Source organism: Dermochelys coriacea, chromosome 2, assembly GCF_009764565.3.
Source record: "Dermochelys coriacea isolate rDerCor1 chromosome 2, rDerCor1.pri.v4, whole genome shotgun sequence".
In the NCBI taxonomy this organism is placed as follows: domain Eukaryota; kingdom Metazoa; phylum Chordata; order Testudines; family Dermochelyidae; genus Dermochelys; species Dermochelys coriacea.
The window spans coordinates 142,826,435-142,838,111 of NC_050069.1; the positions used below are offsets into that span (position 1 = coordinate 142,826,435).

The following is an 11,677-nucleotide window of genomic DNA, read 5'->3' on the forward strand; positions in this document are numbered from 1 at the left end:
GCCGCCCCCCGACACCCCCCTCCCCTGTGACCGGGCCCAGCTGCCGTAGGGAGCTGTGGGGGCGGGGCCTGCAGGTGCAAGCTGCGCGCCTGGCCGCCCCTGACCCTAGGAGCCAGGGGGGTCCCACGGGCCGCTTCCCGGGAGCCGCCCCCGGCCACTGCTGCTTGGGCCTTGCTCCTGCACCCAGCAGGTCCCTCTGGCTGCTAGGGTCAGGGGCGGCCAGGGGGCTCAGCAGGCTGCTTGTGCCCCCAGGCCCCGCTGCCACAACTCCCATGGGCTGTGGTGCCCTGCTAATGGGAGCTGCAGAGCTGGCGCTTGTGGCGGGCACAGGACGTAGAGACCCGAGTCTAGGCGCCAGAGGGCCCTGCTGGCTGCTTCCTGGGAGCCACCTCAGGTAAGTGCTGCCCAGACCCTGCACCTCCTCCCCCAGCCCCAATCCTGAGGGGAGGAGGTGAGCAGGGGAGCTGGCCAGGGGCAATGCGGCAGGCACGGCCTGGCCAGACGCTCATTGGTCCGCCTGGTACTATGCAGCCAGCGAGCCCCTTTCTGTTGGGGGCTGGCCCATTTCGCACTACACAGCTGCCCTGCCTAACATCCCCCAGACCCGCTACACCCAGCGCCACACCACAGCCGCACCGTGTCCTGCACACCACCACCTCCACCCAGTGCCCCTCTGCCCGCAGCCCTCCCCACAGAACCCCCCAATCCCTAGTTCCCCAACACACAGCTACTCCCCTCCCCCACTACCCTTCCCCACCACAACTACACAGTGCCCCACACAGGCCCCCACTACCCAGCTCTCCAAAACAAACAAAGCTCCCCCATTGACCAGCACCCTCCACACCAGCACCCCCCCCCACCGAGACTTCTCAGACACTCACTCCTGCATGCGTTGCCCCCCTCCCCAGCCCCATTCATCTGCAAGTTTGTGGATGACACTAAGCTGGGGGGAGAGGTAGATATGCTTAGGGTCCAGAGGCAAATTGGAGGATTGGGCCAAAAGAAACGTGATGAGGTTCAACAAGGACAAGTGCAGAGTTCTGCACTTTTAGGAAGGAAGAATCCCATGTACTGCTACAGGCTGGGGACTGACTGGCTAAACGGTAGTTCTGCAGAAAAGGATTACAGTGGGTGAGAGGCTGGATATGAGTCAGTGATGTGCCCTTCTTGCCAAGAAGGCTAACAGCATATTGGGCTGCATTAGTAGGAGCATTGCCAGAAGATTGAGGGAAGTGATTATTCCCCTCTAATTGGAGAGAGTCCAAAGGAGGACTACAACAATTATTAGGGGACTGGGGCATATGACTTACGAGGAGAGACTGAAGGAACCAAGTTTATTTAGTCTGCAGAAGAGAAGAGTGAGAGGGGATTTGATAGCAGCCTTCAACTACCGGAAGGGGAGTTCCAAAGAGGATGGAGCTAGGCTGTTCTCAGTGGTGGCAGATGACAGAAAAGGAATAATGGTCTCAAGTTGCAGTGGGGGAGGTCTAGGTTGGATATTAAGAAAAACTATTTTGCTAGGAGAGTGGTGAAGCACTGGAATGGGTTACCTAGAGAGGTGGTGTCAGAGTAGCAGCCGTGTTAGTCTGTATTCGCAAAAAGAAAAGGAGTACTTGTGGCACCTTAGAGACTAACAAATTTATTAGAGCATAAGCTTTCGTGAGCTACAGCTCACTTCATCGGATGCATTTGGTGGAAAAAACAGAGGAGAGATTTATATACACACACACAGAGAACATGAAACAATGGGTTTATCATACACACTGTAAGGAGAGTGATCACTTAAGATAAGTCATCACCCACAGCAGGGGGGGGAAAGGAGGAAAACCTTTCATGGTGACAAGCAGGTAGGCTAATTCCAGCAGTTAACAAGAACACCATACAAAGCAAAGCTGCAGCGATTAGCAAAAGATCTTCTAAAGCAGTTCCAAGTAAAGAATATCAGAGGAACAGTGGGGGGTGGGGTGGGAGGGAGAAATACCATGGGGAAATAGTTTTACTTTGTGTAATGACTCATCCATTCCCAGTCTCTATTCAAGCCTAAGTTAATTGTATCCAGTTTGCAAATTAATTCCAATTCAGCAGTCTCTCGTTGGAGTCTGTTTTGGAAGCTTTTTTGTTGAAGTATAGCCACTCTAAGATCTGTGATCGAGTGACCAGAGAGATTGAAGTGTTCTCCAACTGGTTTTTGAATGTTATAATTCTTGACGTCTGATTTGTGTCCATTCATTCTTTTACGTAGAGACTGTCCAGTTTGGCCAATGTACATGGCAGAGGGGCATTGCTGGCACATGATGGCATATATCACATTGGTAGATGCGCAGGTGAACGAGCCTCTGATAGCGTGGCTGATGTGATTAGGCCCTATGATGGTATCCCCTGAATAGATATGTGGACAGAGTTGGCAACGGGCTTTGTTGCAAGGATAGGTTCCTGGGTTAGTGGTTCTGTTGTGTGGTGTGTGGTTGCTGGTGAGTATTTGCTTCAGATTGGGGGGCTGTCTGTAAGCAAGGACTGGTCTGTCTCCCAAGATCTGAGAGAGCGATGGCTCGTCCTTCAGGATAGGTTGTAGATCCTTGATGATGCGTTGGAGGGGTTTTAGTTGGGGGCTGAAGGTGATGGCTAGTGGCGTTCTGTTGTTTTCTTTGTTGGGCCTGTCCTGTAGTAGGTGACTTCTGGGTACTCTTCTGGCTCTGTCAATCTGTTTCTTCACTTCAGCAGGTGGGTACTGTAGTTGTAGGAATGCATGATAGAGATCTTGTAGGTGTTTGTCTCTGTCTGAGGGGTTGGAGCAAATGCGGTTATATCGTAGCGCTTGGGTGTAGACAATGGATCGAGTGGTATGATCTGGATGAAAGCTAGAGGCATGTAGGTAGGAATAGCGGTCAGTAGGTTTCCGATATAGGGTGGTGTTTATGTGACCATCGCTTATTAGCACCGTAGTGTCCAGGAAGTGGATCTCTTGTGTGGACTGGTCCAGGCTGAGGTTGATGGTGGGATGGAAATTGTTGAAATCATGGTGGAATTCCTCAAGAGCTTCTTTTCCATGGGTCCAGATGATGAAGATGTCATCAATGTAGCGCAAGTAGAGTAGGGGCATTAGGGGACGAGAGCTGAGGAAGCGTTGTTCTAAGTCAGCCATAAAAATGTTGGCATACTGTGGGGCCATGCGGGTACCCATCGCAGTGCTGCTGATTTGAAGGTATACATTGTCACCAAATGTGAAATAGTTATGGGTTAGGACAAAGTCACAAAGTTCTGCCACCAGGTTAGCCGTGACAGTATCGGGGATACTGTTCCTGACGGCTTGTAGTCCATCTTTGTGTGGAATGTTGGTGTAGAGGGCTTCTACATCCATAGTGGCTAGGATGGTGTTTTTAGGAAGATCACCAATGGACTATAGTTTCCTCAGGAAATCGGTGGTGTCTCGAAGATAGCTGGGAGTGCTGGTAACGAAGGGCCTGAGGAGGGAGTCTACATAGCTAGACAATCCTGCTGTCAGGGTGCCAATGCCTGAGATGATCGGGCGTCCAGGATTTCCAGGTTTATGGATCTTGGGTAGCAGATAGAATATCCCAGGTCGTGGCTCCAGGGGTGTGTCTGTGCGGATTTGTTCTTGTGCTTTTTCAGGGAGTTTCTTGAGCAAATGGTGTAGTTTCTTTTGGTAACTCTCAGTGGGATCAGAGGGTAATGGCTTGTAGAAAGTGGTGTTGGAGAGCTGCCTAGTAGCCTCTTGTTCATACTCCGACCTATTCATGATGACGACAGCACCTCCTTTGTCAGCCTTTTTGATTATGATGTCAGAGTTGTTTCTGAGGCTGTGGATGGCACTGTGTTCTCCATGGCTGAGGTTATGGGGTAAGCGATGCTGCTTTTCCACAATTTCAGCTCGTGCACGTCGGCGGAAGCAGTCTATGTAGAAATCCAGGCTGCTGTTTCGACCTTCAGGAGGAGTCCACCCAGAATCCTTCTTTTTGTAGTGTTGTGGTGGAATCTCCATCCTTAGAGGTTTTTAAGGCCTGGCTTGACAAAGCCCTGGCTGGGATGATTTAGTTAGGGTTGATCCTGCTTTGAGCAGGGGGTTGGACTTGATGATCTCCTGAGGTTTCTTCCAACCCTAATCTTCTATGATCTGCCCTGCAGGGAACTGAGGTGACTGTCAGCTGGGCTGAGCCAGCAGTGTGGCCTGGACTGGAACTGGGATCATGCGCTCGTGGCTTGCAGCAGGGGCCGTACACCCCCTTCACAGCTTCCCTTTCCCATGGCGCCAGTTCGGGATGTGACTGCTCTCACCCTCCCCCCTCCCCGCCCATGTGTCTTGATATTTTGCTTTTGTGATCTGATCACCCAATCCCCAGCTACCTTTGAATTTATCTTCCTTAGCACCCAGCTCTCTCTGGTGTGAAACTGCTCAGTCAACTATATCTGCTACAAACGCCAGCATTGCTCTTGGCTGGAGTAGATGGGAGGTAGTGGATCTCCTGGGCCTGTAGGAAGAGGTGGCTGTGCAGGCACAGCTTTCGACCAATTAAAAACCATGCACAGCTGTTGCACAGGGGATGGAGGTGAATCGATACAACAGGGAGCAGCAGCACCACCTGAAAGCAAAGGAACTGTAGCAGGCATATACTATAAGGACAGGTAGACCATTGGCTAACAATCAAGCTGGTGCTGAGCCACAAACCTGCTGCTTTTACAATGAGCTGCATGCCATACTTGGCAGAGATACAGCCCCCCACCCCCAGCATTATGGATACCTCTCAGGAGCCTGAGACACAGCTCTCTACTGTTAACAGTGAAGACAAGGAGAGGGAAACATGGGGGACAACTAGCTGTGCCTCAAGTCAGGAGCTTTTCAAAACTCCACTGCAGTTTAGCCAGTCCACCAGCCAAGCATGGATGAGCCTACAGAAGAGAAAAAGAATGTCAGGTAAGTGTGTGCGTATCTTTTTCCTCACAATGTTTAAATGTGAAGTTGGTGCCTGGCTCAACCCCAAGTTAGCAGGACACGTGAGAAGAAATAGTAGTACAACATACAGGTAGATTTGGATCTGCTTTTCTTTCCCATATAGGGGTAGGTTGCAGGGGCAGGGAGAAAGCAGAATAGTTTATGTACATAGGGATGCCCCTTGAATCCTCCTAAAAGATCTTTAATGAAACTTTCATGGATGTACTCTGTAATCCTCTCCTGGAGGTTTCTAGGGATAGCAGCCTTATTTATTTCTTCATGTTATGACACTGTCCCACACCATTCTGTGATGACTTTTACAGGCACCATTGCAGTAAACAGGCTAATGGCATAGGAGCCTGCGCTGCTTTGGGACATCAGCAGCACCTGTGCTCTCTGTGCCTTTGTTACACTCAAGAGTGAGATATCAATTAAACTCACCACCATTGGTGGAAATTAGTGCCAGCACTCAGTGCCATTGCCCTGTATTCGTACTCATGGAAATAGGGGCCAACATTATATTACTTTTTATGTAATCAAACAATCTCCCACCCCCTGGGTCCCTACTGGGCAATACTCCCCATGGCTGGGACTGGAGGGGGTGCTATGCACAGGCACTACAAGGCTGACGTGTCAGTAAGCATGTCTTGTTTAAAACTTTAGAGGAGCAGGGGAAGGGATTTCTGAAACTTAATTTTTGCTTTCCATTGTGACTATACTGACAACCATACCTGTTTTCTCTGTAGCTACTGCGGTTGCAGCCTTGAGAGGTCCCCCTCCACACCTATGAAATGTGTGAAACACCTATGAAACACCTGACCTTAATGAGGGAAGAGAAAGAAGTGGACTAAGGAGGACATGTTGTCAGCAAAATCCTGCAAGTCAGTGACGCATCGGACTGTGAAAAGAGGGCCTAGAGGGTGAATATGGTAGACAGCCTGTAGAAAGACTCGGGAAAAGACCCAGCAGGAAAAAGAAACGGAGATGCACCAGGACACAATGCAGATTCTTAAGCAGCAAACACATGCTGCAGACTTTTGTTGATGTACAAGCAGAGGCAATACTAGAATAACTAGTTTGGAGAAGTGAAGGAGTGGTGAATACAATTATTGGGGGAGCAAGAATTTTGCTACACATACTTCATAGAATGGGGATAAATAATATTGATAATTTGTTTACCTTATTGAAACTCAATACGCTTGTGAGCAGCAACAAATGTCAATGACTGTCTTCAGATCGAGAAAACTTTTTTCAATACCAATGACAGCCAAGTTCCTTAACCAGTCACTTGTCATGCAGTTCCTTGGGTAATCTTTCACCCGTGAAAGGCATGAGAATGTTCTTTCATGTGTAGCACTTGGAGAAATACTCACATGAGTCACAAATAATTTACTCAGTTCATGAAAGACAAGTTTGTATTTATCAAAACAATTAGCAGCTGCAACAAACGGTCAATCTTTGATTTCTTCATAAAATTCAATTACTTTTGACAAGAGTACCTTGGTCTATATTGCATCCATAGTATTCTGCAAGTGGTTTTAATTTTAGGAAAGTCAAGAAAGTTATCAGACTGTGGATTAAGGTAATTGATACCAACAAGAACAGATTTATTTTCAGAAAAGCTTTGCAGTTCTTTTTCAAGCAATGGCAAAAAGGCATGTTTCCTGAAGTCTCTATCTAAAAATGTTCTCCACTTCACACTTCTTCAGTCCACATGTATTCCTGATGGTTTTTAGGCAACTTTCGTACATGACTGTGTAGTCCCCAAACTTCAGGTGGCTTCAGACCATTTTCTGATGTTATGTTAACAGCTTCACTCCATATTTCATTAAATGCCTCTTCCAAATCTCTCATGTTCAGAAATTCACTGATGAGGGTGTCCACAGAAAAGCATGCCTGAGACAAGTCATAGTCCTGCTTGCAAATAGTCAGATATAACTTTAAGCAGTTGAAGTATTTTTGTGAACCTGCAAAGGAGGACAATAAACTCAGTCTGATACTGAATTAAAGACCTTGAGCACTCATTGCCCTCTTGACATATCTCAAGATAGTACAGTAAGTGTCACAAGAATGGATGAAATTGTCTTTTTGACAGAAACTTGGCACGCCCATCAAGTGTCACAGAGCTTCTTCAATTCAAAGACTTGATGTTTGGGTTGTATTTTCTTTGGAATGGCTATGAATTTAGCATGTATAGCTGATCCAGAGAGAAAAGTGTACAATTTCTCCAGGATAGTGAAACAATTCAGCTCGTGTTTCCTTTACATATAAATGTAACCCTTCTGCCCATCAGAGTTGGCAGCACCAAGGACCGGGTTCAGTATCTAGGGATTCCATTCCAATAATTCAATGCAAAACCGGCTCGAGCCCCCACCCGGTGACCTGGGACAAATATATACCACCCCTGCTGGGCGCCTCCAAGAGGCAATACTTCCCCTCTCGCAAGCACATAGTCTGAGTGTAGCAAAAAGCCTTTTAATAACAGAGAGAAACAATGTGGCATTATGTTGGGGAAACACCACCAACAGGATTCATAACACAACCCATGAGCAAAAACCCACCCCAAGCAAATTGGGGTGTGTCGTTTCCCTTTGGTTCTAGAGTCCAGCAACCTAAAGTCCCAAAAGTCCAACGACCCAAAAGTCTCTGTCCTTGGTCAGGGCAGCCCCAAAGTTTATCTGCAGCGTTTTACCTCTCAACCTGGGTGGAGATGGGGGGCGGGGGGTTAAGGGGCACCTTATGTGGTCCAAAGCTGATTGCCCCACCTCTCCATGGGGCTCCGCTCTGCCAACCACCCCAGGCATCCGACAAACTGTTCTGCTCCACCAGCTGCTCTGCTCGCCGTCCTGTAAACTGGAATGCTCTGCTCTGCTCACCGGCCTGTAAACTGCTCCACTCCACCAGCCGCTCTGCTCACTGTCCCGCAAACTGCTCCACCATATATCTTCAGGCTCCCCACTACACAACACTCAGTGATTTCAGCTCTTAGTAAGGGAACCTCAGTGCTGGTGCATTATTAGCCCAAAGTGAATTCAGCTCAGCAGCCTGTAACTAGACTCCTAATGGAATCAAAATTAGCTCTGATATACCACAATAGAGAGAGGAGGAAATACAATTAGCATATAAGGTCCTCACCAGGGGGCCCATACCACCAAGTATTAATATCTGTTCCCAGCCTCTCTCCATTCACTGGGTTTTGGAACCCATGACCCTTGCCTAGCGAGTGCTGCTTAGTTGATGGTGAGTCCCTACATCATAACAAAAGGCTGAGTATAGTTCCACTGTCCTTGATTCACATAATTAGGATAATAACAGTTTATTCCTGTCCCAATAACAGAGAAACTGGGGCTCCTACAGCAGCAAAGTGACATCTAGGCAGGGTGGGTGTGCCTATGCAAATGAGATCAGCCCCGAAGTTCTTTTCCACAAGTCACCATGACTCGCCGCCAGATGTCAGGGTAGAGGTCATCCTGACTCTGCTTACATAAACAATAACTAAATTGGGCCTGTGGTTGAAATAGTATATGCACAATGCTTGAGGTACTTCTTCCCGTAAGAGCGCTTGCACACAATTAGGATTTCCACTCATAAAAAATTGGCACCATAATAAGTCTGGGCACTACAGTTCTGTATATCAATTCCATACCATGACAATGTGTTCATGTACTGAAAGTGAGACTTTGCATCAAGTGAGTTGGCAGGATGGAAGCCAAGAAATCTTTTATATACAGTGCCATGCAAATAATACTTCAACAAAACTGGCACTTGTTCTACTTTGCAAATATCTTTAGTTTCATCGACCATTACGGAGAAAACATTCAGCTCTTTCCCTTCTTGGCTTTTGCTTTCAAGTACTATGTCTGACGTGAATGATTTCAGTTTATATTGATGAATGGGTTCATGATACAATGCGTGGCCCTTTCCATTTTTTTTTCTTACCATGTTGTTGTATTTGGCTATTAGAGTCAGGAATGCCAGGAAATTGTCCTGGTCACTGCTGCTTTCATTCTCTTCTTTTCCTCTTTTGAGCAATCCCCAGGACCAGAGGTAGCAGGTTTGTAGAAATTTTGGTGGTGCCCAGAACCTGCCCCCCCCAAATTCCGCCCCCCCACCTAAGGCTCTGGGAGGGAGTTTGGTGGGGGGGGAGGAGGTCTGGGGTGCAGGCCCTGGGCTGGGGCAGGGGATTGGGGTGCAGGCTCTGGGAGGGAGTTGGGGGTGGGAGGGGGTGCAGGGGTGAGGGCCGTGAGAGGGGCTTCGGGCTAGGACAGAGGGTTGGGGTGTGGGGGCGTGAGGGCTCTGGTTGGGGGGTGCAGGCTCTTGGATGGGGCAGGGCAGGGGATGAGTTTGGGGTGCAGGCAGGCTGACCTGGGGTTGGAGCTAGAGAGGAGGGTTCCCTGTAGCCGTCTCCCCGCCGGCAGCAGTGAGCTCATACGTTTTCGGCCATATCTGTGATTCTACGATGAACAGTGTTATTTGAGAGGGGGACATAATCTATAGTTTTGCTAGCCTTGTCTCCAATCATCACTTGGCTGCAGGTTTTACTAATTTCTCTCCAATCACTTCAGCAGCTCCAGACTTTGCAATTAAGTACGCCACACTATATGAAGCATCCAAAGCTTTCATATTTTCACCTCCTGTCACATTACAAATTGTTTTCTGGGACTTTTGGAGATCTTTGTGCCTATTTTCGAAGAATTCTACAGGTTTTCCCTTGTATTCTTTGTTTGCTATCGAAATGGCGTTTTAGGTTGGATGGTTTCATACTTTCATTTGTGAGAGTCTTATAACAAATCACACATAGTGGAACAGACTCCACCTCATTGCCAGTCCACAAAAATCCCAGTTTAAGATATTCTTCAACATATTTGTGGGCTTCTTTCATTTTCTTTGCAGCTGATACATTCAATAAACTTACAGATGGTTCACATGGTTCACTAATTTTGTCATCACAATTGTCTGATGTAGCCATATCACTGCATTTTTTGGCATAATTATCACTAACATTCATATTTCCTTCATAATTTTCTTTTATACGTTTCAAACTTCCCATTTTTAGCCAGCGATCCATTGTAAATGGGTTTAACAAAAACAAAAAGAGAGAAATTTTGTATATTAATACACACCAAGTATGTACTTGCTACGATCTTTAGATTACTAAGAGTAGTTATTCACTTTTATCATTTATCCGTCAGTATGACTTCTGCGCATGCCACAAAGGCAAGCGTATTGCCGGAGCTGCAGTAACACACACACGTGGTCAGCTCTGCTGTGCTATTAGATGTTACTGAACGTGTTATCATATTAGTAACAATGTAAACCTGTGTGTATTTCTACTGTACAAGTGTACACCATTCTTATATATTAAATTTTAGTGAATTGTTTTCTGCTGCTAAAAAAAAAAAACTATGATAAAGTAAAATAAATTCTGCTGCCTACCCCTTGAAACCCTTTCACGTACCACCAGGGGTACACGTACCACACTTTGGGAAACACTGCCTTAGATAATGACAGAAGAAGATTGCATCATAGAAGAATCAAAGTGGAACATTCAGCATCACATTCTTCATCAGAAGTGGAAGAAGGAAATGACTGGGTGATACAGTACTGTGATTGGAAACTGGAGAACCCACCTTCCAATAAGGTAGTGCAGGGAATAGGGTTCCACCTGGACAGAGGCACCCCCTTTCTCATTTCCCTGGGGATGCTCAATTGCTGTTCTGCCACAGGCCCCACTCCACCCCTTCCCCCAAGGCCCCACCCGCCTCTTCCAACCCCACCCTAACCCATGTTACCCCTCCCCTGAGCATGCCCTGACCTTGCTCCGCCTCTCCTGGCCCCGCTCCTCCCCCTCCCCCCCAGCACCTCCTGCACACCATTGAACATCTGATCACTGGTGGGTGGAAGTTGCTGGGGGGGGGAGGGAGGAGCTGATCATTGGGGCCGCCATTGGATGCTGAGCACCTACTATTTTTTTTCCGTTGGTGCTCCAGTCCCAGAGCACACATGGAGTCAGCGCCTATGCACGAGGATGAAGTGATATTCAGCAAATTGTATCTGATGACCTACATTAAGGACAGCTCAGATCTTATCTTCAAACAAAATACAAGAACAAGTTGAGAAGTTTCAAAAGAGAGTGGGAGAGTTCAGTTTATATCTATGGGTTGAATTTAGAGAAATAATGAAATCAGCTTCCTGCTTCCCATGCAGATTTTTTTCCAATATCCATTGCTGGAGAAATATCTGTGTTTATTGGTAATGGCTTCAGAGACTAGAAAAAAACTATGGCAAAGGATGCAGGATTCCAAGAGCATGAAAATAGTCTGAATCGTAAGAGCCATCAAGTACTATAGGCCTCGTTCAAAGATATTCAGTCAAAAGAAGATGGTCTTTCAGTTCAGTTGCAAATTACTGATGCATATTTTGCTCTAGAACATAAGAATGGTCACATACTGGATCAGAACAATGGTAAATCTAGCCCCATATCCTGTCTCCTGGCAGTGACCAATGCCAGATGCTATAAAGGGAATGAACAGAACAAGGCAATTATCAAGTGATCCATCCCATGTCATCCAGTCCCACATCCAACAGTCAGAGGCTTAAGGACACCCAGAGCATAGGATTGCATCCCTGACCATCTTAGTTAATAGCCATTATCCTCCATTAACTTATCTAATTCTTTTTTGAACCCACTTATACTTTTGACCTTCACTGCATCCCTTGACAACAGGT

At 47.2% G+C, this 11,677-nt stretch overlaps 1 protein-coding gene and 1 long non-coding RNA gene across 4 annotated transcripts in view; one reads left to right on the plus strand and one right to left on the minus strand.

Moving 5' to 3' along the window:
• The window catches only part of ROPN1L (rhophilin associated tail protein 1 like), a 32,575-nt gene extending 26,334 nt beyond the window's left edge, over nt 1-6,241 (minus strand). The window contains exon 1 of the mRNA XM_043508468.1: nt 6,128-6,241. The gene's annotated coding sequence lies outside the window, so the exon portion shown is untranslated. The remainder of the gene's footprint in view (nt 1-6,127) is intronic.
• Nucleotides 7-6,952, plus strand: LOC119851516. 3 transcript variants are annotated; one of them, XR_006279101.1, is made up of 3 exons: nt 7-394; nt 4,557-4,930; nt 5,695-6,952. It is a non-coding gene; the product is annotated as an uncharacterized LOC119851516 (long non-coding RNA). The 3 variants fall into 3 exon arrangements; XR_005291276.2 differs by having other exon boundaries at nt 15-394; nt 4,144-4,930; XR_006279102.1 differs by having other exon boundaries at nt 374-394; nt 4,391-4,930.
• The last annotated feature ends 4,725 nt before the right edge of the window (nt 6,953-11,677 follow it).